The 13,121-nt window shown below is 46.8% G+C and overlaps 1 long non-coding RNA gene across 1 annotated transcript; it reads right to left on the bottom strand.

The window, feature by feature from the left end:
- Positions 1–1,648: 1,648 nt before the first annotated feature.
- LOC310882312 lies at positions 1,649–9,944 on the bottom strand. The gene is made up of 3 exons (XR_014572893.1): positions 9,356–9,944; positions 7,312–7,386; positions 1,649–6,218 (listed from the first exon to the last, which is right to left on the bottom strand). It is a non-coding gene; the product is annotated as an uncharacterized lncRNA (long non-coding RNA).
- Between the last annotated feature and the right edge of the window lie 3,177 nt (positions 9,945–13,121).

The raw sequence follows: 13,121 nt of genomic DNA, 5'->3' as shown, positions 1-13,121 counted from the left end.
GAGGGGGGGAAAAAAGAGAGCATAACTGCAATTGCATTAGATAAAACTGCTGGTAGAAGGGCAAAAAGTTTTAACACAATGTTATAGAGTAACACTGATGTCTTTGCTGGCTGATTTGCAGAAAAATTCTGAGCTGAAATCCTAGTTCAAGGTAGTATCTTCTTGCTTATGAAGAAAGAAGCACTGGGGAAAAGACTTCATTCTACCTGTTTCTGCATATTAATTTCCCCATTTTTTTTTTTCCCTCTCTCTTTTACAAGTGTCCTGTGACTCTGTCAATGTTCTTTGCCCCACAGTGATGAGTACCATGATGTGCTGTCAAGTTCTGCTGAGGGTGCCACGTCCTTAAGGAAGAGACATGGTCTCTGGAGCCCAATGCCAGAAGTCCCCTGTGTGTACGACCAGTGAGCAAGCTGATTCCCTGTTCTGGGTATAGGGAATTGTAAGACACGTGGAGATATAATGAACTAGGAGAAGCCCTCTTTGCATTTGATTCCTAAATCCTTGTTTTATAGGATATTTTCTTAGGCTAGGCAGGCAGACTGTTTAATGATTCAGCAGGTTCTCATTAAAAAACATTGGGAAGCCTTGACGTTACCTTAGCCAATACAAACAACATTATTTCAGTCTTACTACTGCTCCCCTCTCCTCTCCCCTGTCACATCTTAATCCTATTTAGGTCCTGGGCTCTGAGAATCAGGAACATATCCGTTTGTATTTGCGGAGTGCCAAATTCTCATGAGTACCTTTCCTGCTTTGACTTAGGTTCTGGCATAATATAAAAAATGAATGATAATATTAGCTCCCAGCTCCTTCTTTCAAGCACTGGGTAAGTGCATTCTCTCATACTTCATGCGCAGTTATCATCAATTTATAATTAGGTTCAACTACTTCACTATTCTGCACACTGTTCCAGCTGGCATATAAGCCTACGTGAAATTATATTATTGATACCACAAGTATTTCTATTCCTAGATAAGGATAGAAAAAGTTCAAGTTTTCTGATCACTGAAGGGAATAAAGGCAGATTTACAGACATCTTTGAAGTCTGAATATAAGAATCACACTATACTGCTTGCTGTCTTTAATTCACAGAAAATGTTAGTCATTTTTACAGTAATTTTACAAATTGTCTTGGATCATTAGACATTTTACAGCTTCAGGGAACTGCAATTAACTTTTGCTTATCGCTGCTGGGGTGTGTCCCACTAGCTCTACTACATGCTAAATCACATCCTCTGAATTACTTAAATACTTGCTTAATTTTCTCTTAAACCACACTGTTCCCTCTCTAATGTATTTCGTTAATGTGTCCTCTTCGTGTTTTCTAGGACAGACCAATTCTATGCTATTATGTTTACAGAAATTGTTGGGTTCACCTAGAGCAGGGACTTGAAGGATAGAATAATTACAATGAGAAGGTCTAACTGCTACACACCCAGGTCTTAAAACTGGTAACATTGCTAGTGCAAACCTATGCCCTTGTGAGGAAAGTCATCCTCCAGAACTACCTGGAAGTCATTTAGATGCACGCTAAGCCCATTAATTGAACAGGGAGGCTAGCACTACTCTCCTCAAGATTTCCATCACTCATGCCTGGATGAAACCAAGTCGTGAACCAGGTTGTGTTAGTTGTGGGATGAGGAGAGGCATTTTTAAGCATGTTGCTGTTTACTATTATTATTATTATTTATTATTATTATTATTATTGTTATTAGATCTTTGAATTAAACATGCTACAATACTCAAATGCAGTGGCAGTAAAGTGATACGTACCATACATACCTGGTAACCAACTTTGGGCCACAGGGAAGGATACTGTGCACTATCGTACAAGAATCTAAGCCCTGCTTCTCAGACATACCTTGCAGGACCATGTGGCACCTGCACACTGTTTTTGCTTACTATCTGTTTGCAGGAGTTGTTTTTAGGACCATATACTGAAAACCTCTTCCTATGTCCAACATGCATTCATTTGCATTCACAGGGGACTGACCGCACACTGCCATTTTCACTAACTGGATGCTGGATAGTATCTTACTTTTCCAAACAGAGACATTGCTCAACAGGAGCAAAGGAATTTGAAAGCAACCCGTACCTACTCAGTGAGAATGAGGAATCATTTCTCATCATCCCTCAGCAATTTCGACTTCAGTGAAAAACACAGTGATATATGTAACTCCAGTTACCTGTGTAGGGAGAGTTTGCTACTTTCTAGTAATTGTGCTATTCTGCTGGTAGAGCTGTGTAAACATGGCTGTATTTTTAGGCTCTTTTTAGACAAACGTTTCCTCCAGCTTGCCCCGGTCTGCTCTGAGTTTAAACTGGGAGTGTTTCAGACTTTTAACTAATGAGGGTACGTGTCTCTGGCATGAGGCAGTTCTGCAGAAAAGCTCTGAGCTACTTCCAGGTAAGATCTACATGGTACAGTGTTATGCCTTGTAGACAAGCTGTGTCTGTTTTGGCCTGGGGCCTGAATATTACAAAGATCATACATACCCTAGCTGGGCTGGCCATTAAAGAGATTACTGTGTTAGTGGGAGGACAAGGTAAGGTCTTCTACAAGTGCGTGCCAACAAAACATCCTCACTTTAAATCCCCGTTCACCATGAGCCAGCGTGCCAGGTCTGTTCCAAAAACAAGCCCTCTGTTTTCACTACCTAGCGACAGAGAGGCACAGCTTAAATCCTAACTTGCCAAATCCTTGCTAAAAATCAGCCATGTACTGGTCCCAGCGAACAGCTTGCTGTGGTCGGAGACGTGGTCTTTAGTACACAGATGCAAAAATATACCTTGACCTCTGCCCGGGGCTGCACTAAAAAGTCTGTGTACAACAGCAGGGCTCAGTTATATGCTCAATTACTGTGAAATGTTGGCATTTCCAGCAACCAGGCTTGCAAGTTAGGTGCGCCACACAGACTTTTGTACATTGCTGTTTTGCAAATCAGGCTGTACGAGCCCAGAAGCAAGTTGAGAAAAGCAGTGAGTCAAGGGGCAGCCTGGATGCCTCTTTGTGAAATCGTCGGTTGGAAACAGGCTCCGTGCCAGCTTTTCCTTTTCTATGATGTTTTCCTTTCAGGTTTGGGTCCACTGACTACCTCTGCCTCTTTTGAAGATTTCCCTTTGAACACTGCGTTCTTGCTTCATGGGGAAGCAGAGCCATGGGAGCACCAGCAAAAAAGCATTTGTAGCTCCAGCATCCAGAGTCCTGGCCTCTCTCTTCGTTTCCTTAGGGCTCCCCACATTTTCAGCCCCCGTGCAACCCAAGTCACTGCTGGCAGCAGTGGATTTGCCAGTTCCCAGTTTCTCCGAGGTATTATTAGGGCATCACCTGCTTTTGCAGGGGAAGGAAATTACTTGGAAACCTGTGCAGCAATTGGAACATAATTTCCTTAAAGAGACGGAGAGGTTTTTCTTTTTAACCTTAAAGAAATAGGAACCCAGCTTGATGATGCCTAACAAACCTCTGAAACCCTTGCTGAGAGTGTTGAAAGACATAGATCTAAATTAGGCTCTCTGCAGGTGGCTGCAGAAACTTGAATCTGAAATATCGACCAGTCAGGAAGCATGGCTGTTGGAAAAACGTGGTGGTGTGTAGCCACGTTTCGCAGTCTGCCTTTGCCCAGGTGTGTCACAGATAGCAGGCCTTCCTGTGCTTGTAGGGTACAGCCAAGTGCCTGCGGTAGTGTTAGAGGAAGGAACGTTTTTTCAGAACAATAATTACACGTTTTTTGTGGAACCTGCGTGTCCCATTTGGAGGGCTGTGTTGTGACTTAGGCTGCACATCCACACCAAGGAAAGAAAAGAAAAGGGAATAGAAACCTTTCCTAAGCCAAATCCCCCTCTGGAGCACGTCACCCCATCGCGCTGGCTGTGCCCCCGGGAAGATAGTGCAGGTGCCACAAGGTACCACAAGGCACCGCTGGGTGCACGCATAGGATCTCCCAACAGTCAGCTGTCTTGAGAGAGTTTCCTGGCGTGCCATGGCTGTGTACTGACAGCACGAATACCTGCTGCCAGGATGAGTCCGTACGCCTCTGAAATTCCCAACTGTGGTGTAAAAACTCAGTGAAACGGAATTTTTTCACCGTCATAAGGGAATGACAGAAAAGAGAACCCAAGAGAAAAATCAGGAGGTGGCTGAGCATGCATCAGCTTTTTAGATATTTACACTCATCACTTAACTCACCAAACCCACCCTTCAGGAGCCAGGTAATCCCAGAGACAGTTGGGTCACTGCAGCAAAACCATAGCTCAGAACAAGTCCTTGTCAGCGGGTTCAAGAGGCAAATAAAAACATGCTCATTTTATCGTATTATATTTTATAGAATAGTCTGTAGTGAATTTGCATGGTGTTCCCTCCACGTATATTCTCACCTACACAACAAAAGGATTAGACACACGCTGGTGATTTCAGTTTGTGGCAACAGTGACATTACAAAAATTACTTTGCTTGCATGACAGAAAATGAAAGATTTCAAAAATTGTATTTGGGTCAGCCAGATGCAATTTGATTTCCTCTTTTTATCTTAAAGCTGGAATTGAATAAATGAAAATAAAGAGAGAAAGTGACAATTGGTTATTGAAAACTTTGCTTGCTGCCCACTTCAAAACAGTACTAATAGGCCATTCATGGGCCAGTCTGTGTTCCAGCTGGGAACTGGGAACCAGATTAATTACTGAAATGCACTACTGTTGAAGGGAAAAAAAAAATAAAAATAATAATAAAAAAAGCACTTCATAAGAAAAAGATGAAATATTCTATGGAAAATCAAGGTGCTGCCAAAATAGACTTTTCTCTGTAGGACCTTTGGGTCTAGGCAAGTCAGCTTCTTCAGCAGAGGAACGTAGTGCTAGAAAGATTTCAAGCAGCTCTTTCAAATAGTGAGGGGTGGCTTTAATGGAGAGGAAGCATTTTATGGGTTTTCTGGTTAACATGGTGAGTTGGGTGGAAGATTCAGCCACTGGTTTACACAGAGCCCAAAATTCCTCTGAGGACAGGAGAGCTCTGTAGGGGCAAGGAGGACAGCACGCTCCTTGTGGCCACCAAGGGGGCCACTGCCCACGAGCCTAGGCAGCAAGGCCTTATAGGGTCAAGGGAAAATCCCAGGTTTTCATTGCCAGATGATACGCCTCCAGAATCAACCATTCTTGTGTCTTCCTTACAGAGGGATCAACAGAGAAAGGCGTTGATCTGTGACCAATTTTAGTCTTGGTAAAAAGAGCAGATTCTGTTATCCTGTATTACTTGCGTTTCTCCATTAGTTACTATTGGTTTTGTTGCTGATAACTTCTCTGTACAACAGAAATCTGTTTGGAAATTTGGAGGCCAAGTTCACCATAAATAAATGATATTAGTTTTACAATGTCCAATACAGTTACAAAAAGATTTGTTGTAATTTTCTGTAAGATGTAAAAAATATGATGAACTGTTGTCTGTTAATTCTGGTTTTGGTTTAAACAATTTTGGGTTACACAAGCTGTTTTCTAAGTCCCGAAATAATACTTTAGATAGTATGGTTAGAAAGGCTATTCAGAGCTCTGATTTCTTTGCAGAGATGAGGCATTTAGCCCTCTTCCTGTGGTCACACCGACAACTGACCACACAGCTGGGCACAGCTTTCTCACCTTCAGCATCCTTTCATGGCTGGGCAGTGCCTCGCGGACTGACCGAAGAGATTGTAACCTCTCCATTCCTCTGCTGACATGAATATTACAACAAGCAGGGCAGCCTGTTTGAGAACCTAACCCTTTTATAAGCCACTGTCACCTGAACCAGCTTGCTGTGTAAGTCACAATGGAGCTGGAAACCCTGAGCAGCATTCAGACCTGCTCTGAGTGCCTGCTCTGCCAAGTCATCGCCGGAGGAGCGCACTTGCAAGAAGTGATTCCCACAGGAAACCCAGCACGATGCAGGATTCATCTCTCTCCTGTGGCTAACTCACTTTGGTTTTGTGGGTTTTGTTTCCAATGCAGATAGCTCTCAAGAGGAGACTCCACACTCCTGTTTTACCTGGGACGCAGCGTGAGTGGAATGCCCTGACGGGGGCAAGGACTGGCGGATACAGCGGGCAGGGCTGGTGAATACAGCAGCCTCTCGTGGCCTCAGGTATTCTTCATGACACACCTTGGGTCTGGAGATCCCAGCACTGCAGGCACTGCTTGTGCAGGGGTCAATGCAGCAGCTCCCAGAAGGACTGCTGGGCTGCAGCCAGAGGCTAAGCAGGGCAAAGAGAAAATGACATGAATAAACTGCAGGTTGTCCTTCTGGAGGGTACGGCAGTGTAGCGTATTGAAAACTGAGGTGCTGGAAGGAGCAAACCCTGGTGTCGGCTCCTTGCTGCCCCAGCAAAACAGAAGCTCAACATCAGCACAGGCATGAACACATCAGCGTTATCACAAAGGCAAGGGGCTGTGAACTTCCACAGTTGTAACGTGACTTTCGTCATATTAACTGTATTCTGCTCATTGCTGGATGTTGTAGCTCCTTCTGATTAAAAAATAAAAATAAAAAATACCAGCCTTCCTTTTTTAGTAAGGGTAATTTTACGCTTATTGTTTGGAAGCAAAATCATCAAACTATAACCTGGACGTGCCTGAGTAAAACAGACATTAAGCGCCAAATTAACAGAAAACAGAATGGGTTTTAAGTAGCGTCTCAATCCACTTCTACTCCACTACTGCACCTTTTGAAGGGCTGGTTTGGCAACTGCGAAGATAAAAGGCATGATGCTCCTTAGAAACAGTACAAAGACTTCCAAAAGTCTTGCAGAGCCCTTTAATGCTAATTTCGTGCTCTGACAACCTTCTGCAATTAAGTACTTCCTCAACACCAAAGCTGCCCTTGGATCTGACAGAAGCTCACTTCTCGAACCACAGCAGCTTTGCGCACGTCTTTGGGTGGGTTTCTCTGCTGAATCATGTGGGTTTTCTTAGCAGGCAGAAGGATGTGTGAGCAACAGCTCTTGCTTTGTTATTTTGCTTCGTTTTGTTTTCAGGTGTCAGAACAGCACCTGGGTGATTTTTCCTGTAGATTTTGGCCTCCCCATTCCTTCTCCACTTTGGTATCGGTTTGGACGATGCTCACTGTCATTTCTCACCACTGCTCCTACTTGGACCTGCACTACCCACAGTACACCTGACAAACAAACTTCCTAACACTACAAACACTGCAGTGCCTGACAGCATTTGTTTCTAAAATACCTTTGTTTCCCTCTTTTGGTCCTAGAGCAAATTTTGCTGATTGTAGTTATTGTTGTGCGGTAGGGAAAACATGGTAGGAAAGCTTTGTGACCCCATGAGTAATGGTACCTCTTCTGTGTGGCTTCTTTCTGCTCCAGGCAGTGTGTGGTGACTGGACTGGAGGAAAAGGCAGCTGAAGATAAGCTAGAGGAGAAAAGGAAAACAGATTACAAAAATAAAGGCAGTTTCTCCTTGGGGATGAAATCCTATCTGAAGAGCTGAAATCTCGCTTCCTCGTCCTTTGTCTTCTGCTTGTTGTTAGCAAACGTTGTCACACACGACAGGAAGGAAACGGAGCAAAACAGTTTTAGGGAGATGATATTATTTGCATATATGTGACAGCACTGGTAGGAATCCCCGTTCGCCTTCTCTGATAAGAGGTTTTTGACAGGATCATCTTAGCGTAATCTAAAAATTAAGAAATACCTGAGGGAGGTTGGATCCCTTGTGGTTGTTTTGAAGTACTATCAGCTGCACATCTGCGTGTGTACATTTAACCAGGACTGACTCTGCACAAAGGAGAGATGCCTTTCAGCTGCTGTCAAAACCAGCCCTAAAGCCACAGGCTCAGGACCAAATCCTCTTTGCTCAACACCTTGCTCCTGCAGCTGGCCTTGACCGCTGTGGTGTCGGTGTGGCAGCATCCCCAGCAGCACCGCTGGCTCCCCTCCGCGGGTGCAAGCAGGCAGACAGGGGCTGTGCAAGGGCAGGGCTGACCTCCAGCAGCTTACTGAGCACTACCCACACCTCCCGACTGCTGGAAAACCCACAGAGGACAATCTCCTCCTCCTCCAAAGTCTTTGTAGCAAAGCCCCATCTTGTAGCTGAGCAAGAAGCCCCAGGTACCTACAGATCTTGGTAGCTCACATCTGCCTGATTTTATTTTATTTTTTCAGAGTGTGGGAGATGAATTCAAAAGCAGTTTTAAATATTTCATGGGAATTAGACTCTAGATTACATACATATGGGATCACTGGTCTTTTTGCTGTCTTTGCTAAGTGAAACAGAAGGTCAGTCCCCGTCCATGGCTGGACTAGAGTGTCCGGGATATAGCATGACCATAAACACAGAGCAGTGTCTTGGTTAATGGGACAGGTTTTCTTTGCTTTTTGGTGGACCTGTGCCATTGCACAGCAGCCAAAGACCATGGCATGCTATAATGGAAATAACAAACATGGGCTTCCAGCTTCTCTAATTTTCAGGCAGCCGTATTAGCCGAGCTGGAAGATGGAAATGGCAAGCCATGAGTGAAATTAGTGTACTGCGGTAGAGGGAAAGCATTCGGGCTGACTGCGATGGTGTGCACAAGTAAGATACCATTCTCTCTCTTCTGCTCAGCAATTCTTTTCCTTTATACTCCATTTACGCTGTATTAACTATTTATAAGAGATCGCTTTAAATCCGCTTTGCAGTCAGCGTGCATGCACCTCATCTGAAGGCTGGTGGCTATTTGTTGAGGCTTCGTAGCCATGAAAACATGCCGTGGGTAATTGCTGCTGTGAGGGTTTCAACTGAACAGGTGGAAAGTGTTTGTTTTAAGTGGCTTTAAAAAAAAAAAGCCATTTTTCCACCTGCCCTCTCATATTTATGTGCAATCCAAATTCATTTAGATAAGAACGTTAACATGTGCTTGAGAAATAGATGTTAAACTGGGGAGAATCAACTGAATTTCGTGTTTGGGAACTGGGAAATTACTTCTCGCCCGTGGGCTTGCCGAGGGTGCCTGTGGGAAGCAGTGTGCGGTGTGGTACTGCACCCTGTTGGTCTGCGGCGTTACCGAGCCCCCAGCGCATTCACAGCCCAGCGCAATGCGATTTCTTTCACATTACAGCTTTCCTTCAGAGGAGTTGTCACACAATGCCGTGTGGAGAAAGGTGGGAAAGAAAGACATTCACGGTCTTGCAGACAGCGTGACCTACAGAGGTGAAAAGAAAAAGTTGGATTCAAAAAGCGGGCGAGATTGAAGTGTCCTCCCCGACTAGTTGGTGGGTGGAAGCCACAGAAAAAATAACGAGCCAGCAAGGAACAGGAACAGGGTTTTCGTGTTGGTTGTATGGAAGCAAGAGACATGTTTTAAATCGTTACAGAAGGGTGACTCAAAGGAGTGACTCACATGGTTCAGGCGCGTACAAGAGAGCAAGTTCGGAAGAACCTGAACGAGATTTTGGGAACCGGCTGCCAAAATCAATTCCAGAGAAGGCGATGAAAAAGTTGTCAGATTCGATCTGATCTCCCTGGGTACATGACCACTGAGCTCATTTACTTCAGAAAGCCAACCTCAGACGGGTGTCCCAGCAGACCAGAGGCACACGCCTTCTGGAAGGGGGCCAAGGCGAATGACACAAGAGCTTTGGGGATGGCAGGCTGCAAAAGAAGACTACATGGGGTCAAAGTGACTCCGTGAGGTGGTAGCAGGATCGGAGAGATCACGCATCTCACCAAACGAGCCGGGCAGAGAGATCCAGAGGCAGATCCTCAGTTAGAGTGCTTCAGTGCAGAGGAGCCCTGCCCCTGCACCGTGCTGACGATTTGGTCATACGCTGCTATGCCAGTAAGACTATTTTATGGCTTCGTCAAGGAACATTGCATCCTCATCTTTCCCAATCCCAGCCCGACCAGTTATCTGCGTCCTGCCACCGCCTGCTTGGCGGGGACCTCGCCGTCCTTGCAGGGACTGGTGAGCGGCTGCTACGTCCTCACTTGCTCCCACACCACTGCCCACCCTCCCTGCCTACAGAGAGCTGCCAGAGGTCCTGCGCCTGCCTTGCCTTTGCTTTAAGTAGCCTTGGCCTGAATGACTAGTTCCTGAATGACTACCCCACTGCCATCATCTGCCCTGGGTCCTAACTCAGCACCCTGGGGCTGAATGGGATGAAAATGAATGCCAAGGACAAGCACCTGGCGACATTTGCTTCTGGACTGGAACCTTAAGGGAATTTCTTTTAGGATGTTCAGCTGGGGAAACCACAGTCTTGTAGTAGCTGATAGAGGCATTTTAAATCTGCTGGATTGTAATAATATCGGAGGGGACTTGGAGATAGGATTGTTATTTTGTTCTCCTTAGGACGCAAGCTTCATGACTCTTTGTCTCATTATTCGGTTGGAATCTCAACTACGACGAAGCACAGGCTGTACATGCTTAAGCACCCAAATGCCTACTTCTCACATATGTGCATGATTTCGGGTGATGTGCTGTGACTTAGTTGATGCACGAGGCTTAGGCAAAGATGAATGGTTAAAAAAAAAAAAAAAGGAAGAATATGGTGGGATGGGAGAAGAGAATATCCACTCAAAATTCATTGCTATTGACTCCTGGCAGGGTTTTCAGGTACCATGTGGCAGATTTTCCAACAGCTACCACTGTAACCCATTTAGGTTACATATTTGCGGGACATCAGTGGTTAATTGAGGGAGTTAGGGCTCTTTTTGGTGTCCTTATTAATACCATAGTCCTTTTCCTGAGATTTTCCTTGCTTACAACTGCAGACCCGGCTTTAACACACCAACAGCTTCCGTGGCTTTCTGTCGTAACCATGCCGTGGCCCTTTCCCTCCTGCATGCACGCACACAGCTCCACCACCAAATACTTGTCCCTGCATTTGTCATAAGTGCCTGGGGACACCCCCTGGGGCTCGGGTCTTCTTCGTGTGCAGCACTGCGGGTAGGGCTCCTGCTAGTACAGCCCCCGTCCCATAGACCTGCCTGCTTCCCTCCACACCCTTGGGCGCAGAGCAGCTTTACACTAACCAGCTAAGAGAGCTCGGCCCTGCCTGCAAGAGGGCTTTGTGCCACTGACTGTGGCCTGCAGCTCTCTGAGGGCTGACAGAGCTCAGCGCGGCACACAAAGTCAGAAGCCATGCTGCAATGACTAATTTCTGTGAGAAGCTTCGATGTTCCCTTGCTCTCATTTTCTCTAGTGTTTGTGTGTAGTCCCCAACAGGAGGCTGATCCCGGCAGCCATTTCTCAGAGCTGCCGCTGCCTCAGACGAGAGGCAAAGAGGGGAGAGCCCAACTCAAATCCCAGCCCGGGCTTGACGCACTCGGTGGCAGAGTGTCACTTGGGAGCGTTAAAAGTGATGCACAAAGGAAGCCTGCATGGCAATAAGGCACAGATGTCAGCACGGCCTTCGGCGTCAGCCCGTTTATATCTGCAGAGGGGGGGAAGCACAATTGGTGTGAGGCGGAGCGACCCAGGGCAGGTTTCTGCTGCGTGGCCAGGACAAGAGGGCACCACAGGGAAATGGGGCGGCGCAGTTCCAGCTGCAGCCCCAGGAGCAACGCGCCCCAGCAGCCCACCAGCACAAACAGCTCGTGCTGAGAGCTGCCAGTACCACGGGGCTGGCAGTGGGCAGGGAGCAGACAGACAGATGGACACGCTAAGAAGAGTGCGGGCAGCGGGGTGGCCATGCTGTACTGGTGCCTCTCACCTGTGTGAGCTCTCCCACCAGTCCCCCACAAGTCTCCCAGTGCCACCACACAGCAGCTCTTCCTCTCTCCAGGGCCACAGTCCTGCAGACACTAGATTTCGAAGGCAGCACCAACCCAGGGCCTTTCCCCTGGTTGATGACTGTGGACTCCTCTGGGAGCTCTCCTCCTCCTCCTGCACCCTGCGGCCGCTCCCTGGCCTCCCGGCAGGGAGCAGAGAGCAAAGCAACGTCACTGCCGGGCCGACCCTGAGCAGGGGATGGTCCTATCTCGAGTGCTGTGGCTCTTCCTGGCTCTCAGCTGGCAGATCCATACATGCTTCTGTAGTCAAAGTCTCTGCGCTTTGAGAAATAACTTTACAAGGGCAAATGCCAGCCACATGTTCAGCTAGATGGCTGAACCTTTGGCTCTGTTCTCGCGTGTTATCTATTTCTGTCCCCTGCCAAACACGGCGCTCACTGGGTTCAAACTAAGGGTAACAGCAGGTATCCAAGTGTGCGCTGTGAAAAGGATTCTAGCAAAATCAGAAAGGGAGCTGCTCTGCAACTCCCCGGCCCTGGTTTGCTTCTGCGGTAGCAGATGTACCTCAGCAACATCCTCTTTCGTCTGGGGCCAGCTTTTGGGCAGAGCCAAACAATGGTGGTGTGGGCTTGAGGAGTTCAAAATCTTCAGTGCAGGAACTCAGTACTCCAAAGGGTGGTCACGGTGATCCAGCATCACATCTCCTGCCTACTGCTTTTGAAAAAGAAGGGAAATTTTAATTTTTATTTGAGTAGCCCCACAAGGCAGGGAAATTTAATATGCACCCCGCAGGACAATGACCATAAATACTGTCATATTTCAAACCACTGAGAACAGGCTTACCCTGTTTCCAGTGTTTTTCATTTGTTCGTCTTGGTTAGATATTTATTGCCTTTTCTTCCTGTGTGAATGAACCTCCTTCATTGTTCTGCTCCCCTTGTGACATGCACATGTATCACTCATTTATCCTGCTGTTCAAGCTAACAAGAAAGAAATTTTAACCATATTAAGCTGATTCATTATTGGAAGATGTCTCTCAGCCCCTGTTCCCAGCACTGAGCACTAAGACAAGCTTTCTGTGCTTCAGCCCACCCCCGAGACGTTATTAGCACACGATGAACACGACCTTTCCTGCTTTACTATTTCTTTGCAGCCCTCACTGCCACGGCGGTGCAGCTGGCCAGCAGGTCACCCTCTGCAATTTGCTTGCAGATTTGTGTGGAGAACTGGTCAAACCCTGGTGGTGTTCACAACTCAGAGTATGTTTTGATGCGTTGCCCACACGGTGTGATGCTCGAGCCACATCGTGCGCTGTGCCTGCCCTCGCAGCTGTGGGCAGCGTGGCTTTGCTCAGGACCCGTCACGCAGATGGCCAGGAGATGCACGCTCCCTCCCAAGGGCTCTGGCCAAGAAAACTCCCTGGCAGCAGGTTT

The sequence above is a fragment of the Anser anser genome (assembly GCF_964211835.1).
Source record: "Anser anser genome assembly, chromosome: 1".
In the NCBI taxonomy this organism is placed as follows: Eukaryota; Metazoa; Chordata; class Aves; order Anseriformes; family Anatidae; genus Anser; species Anser anser.
The sequence above is the reverse complement of the archived record's forward strand: the minus strand, read 5'-3'. Positions and strand labels throughout refer to the sequence as shown.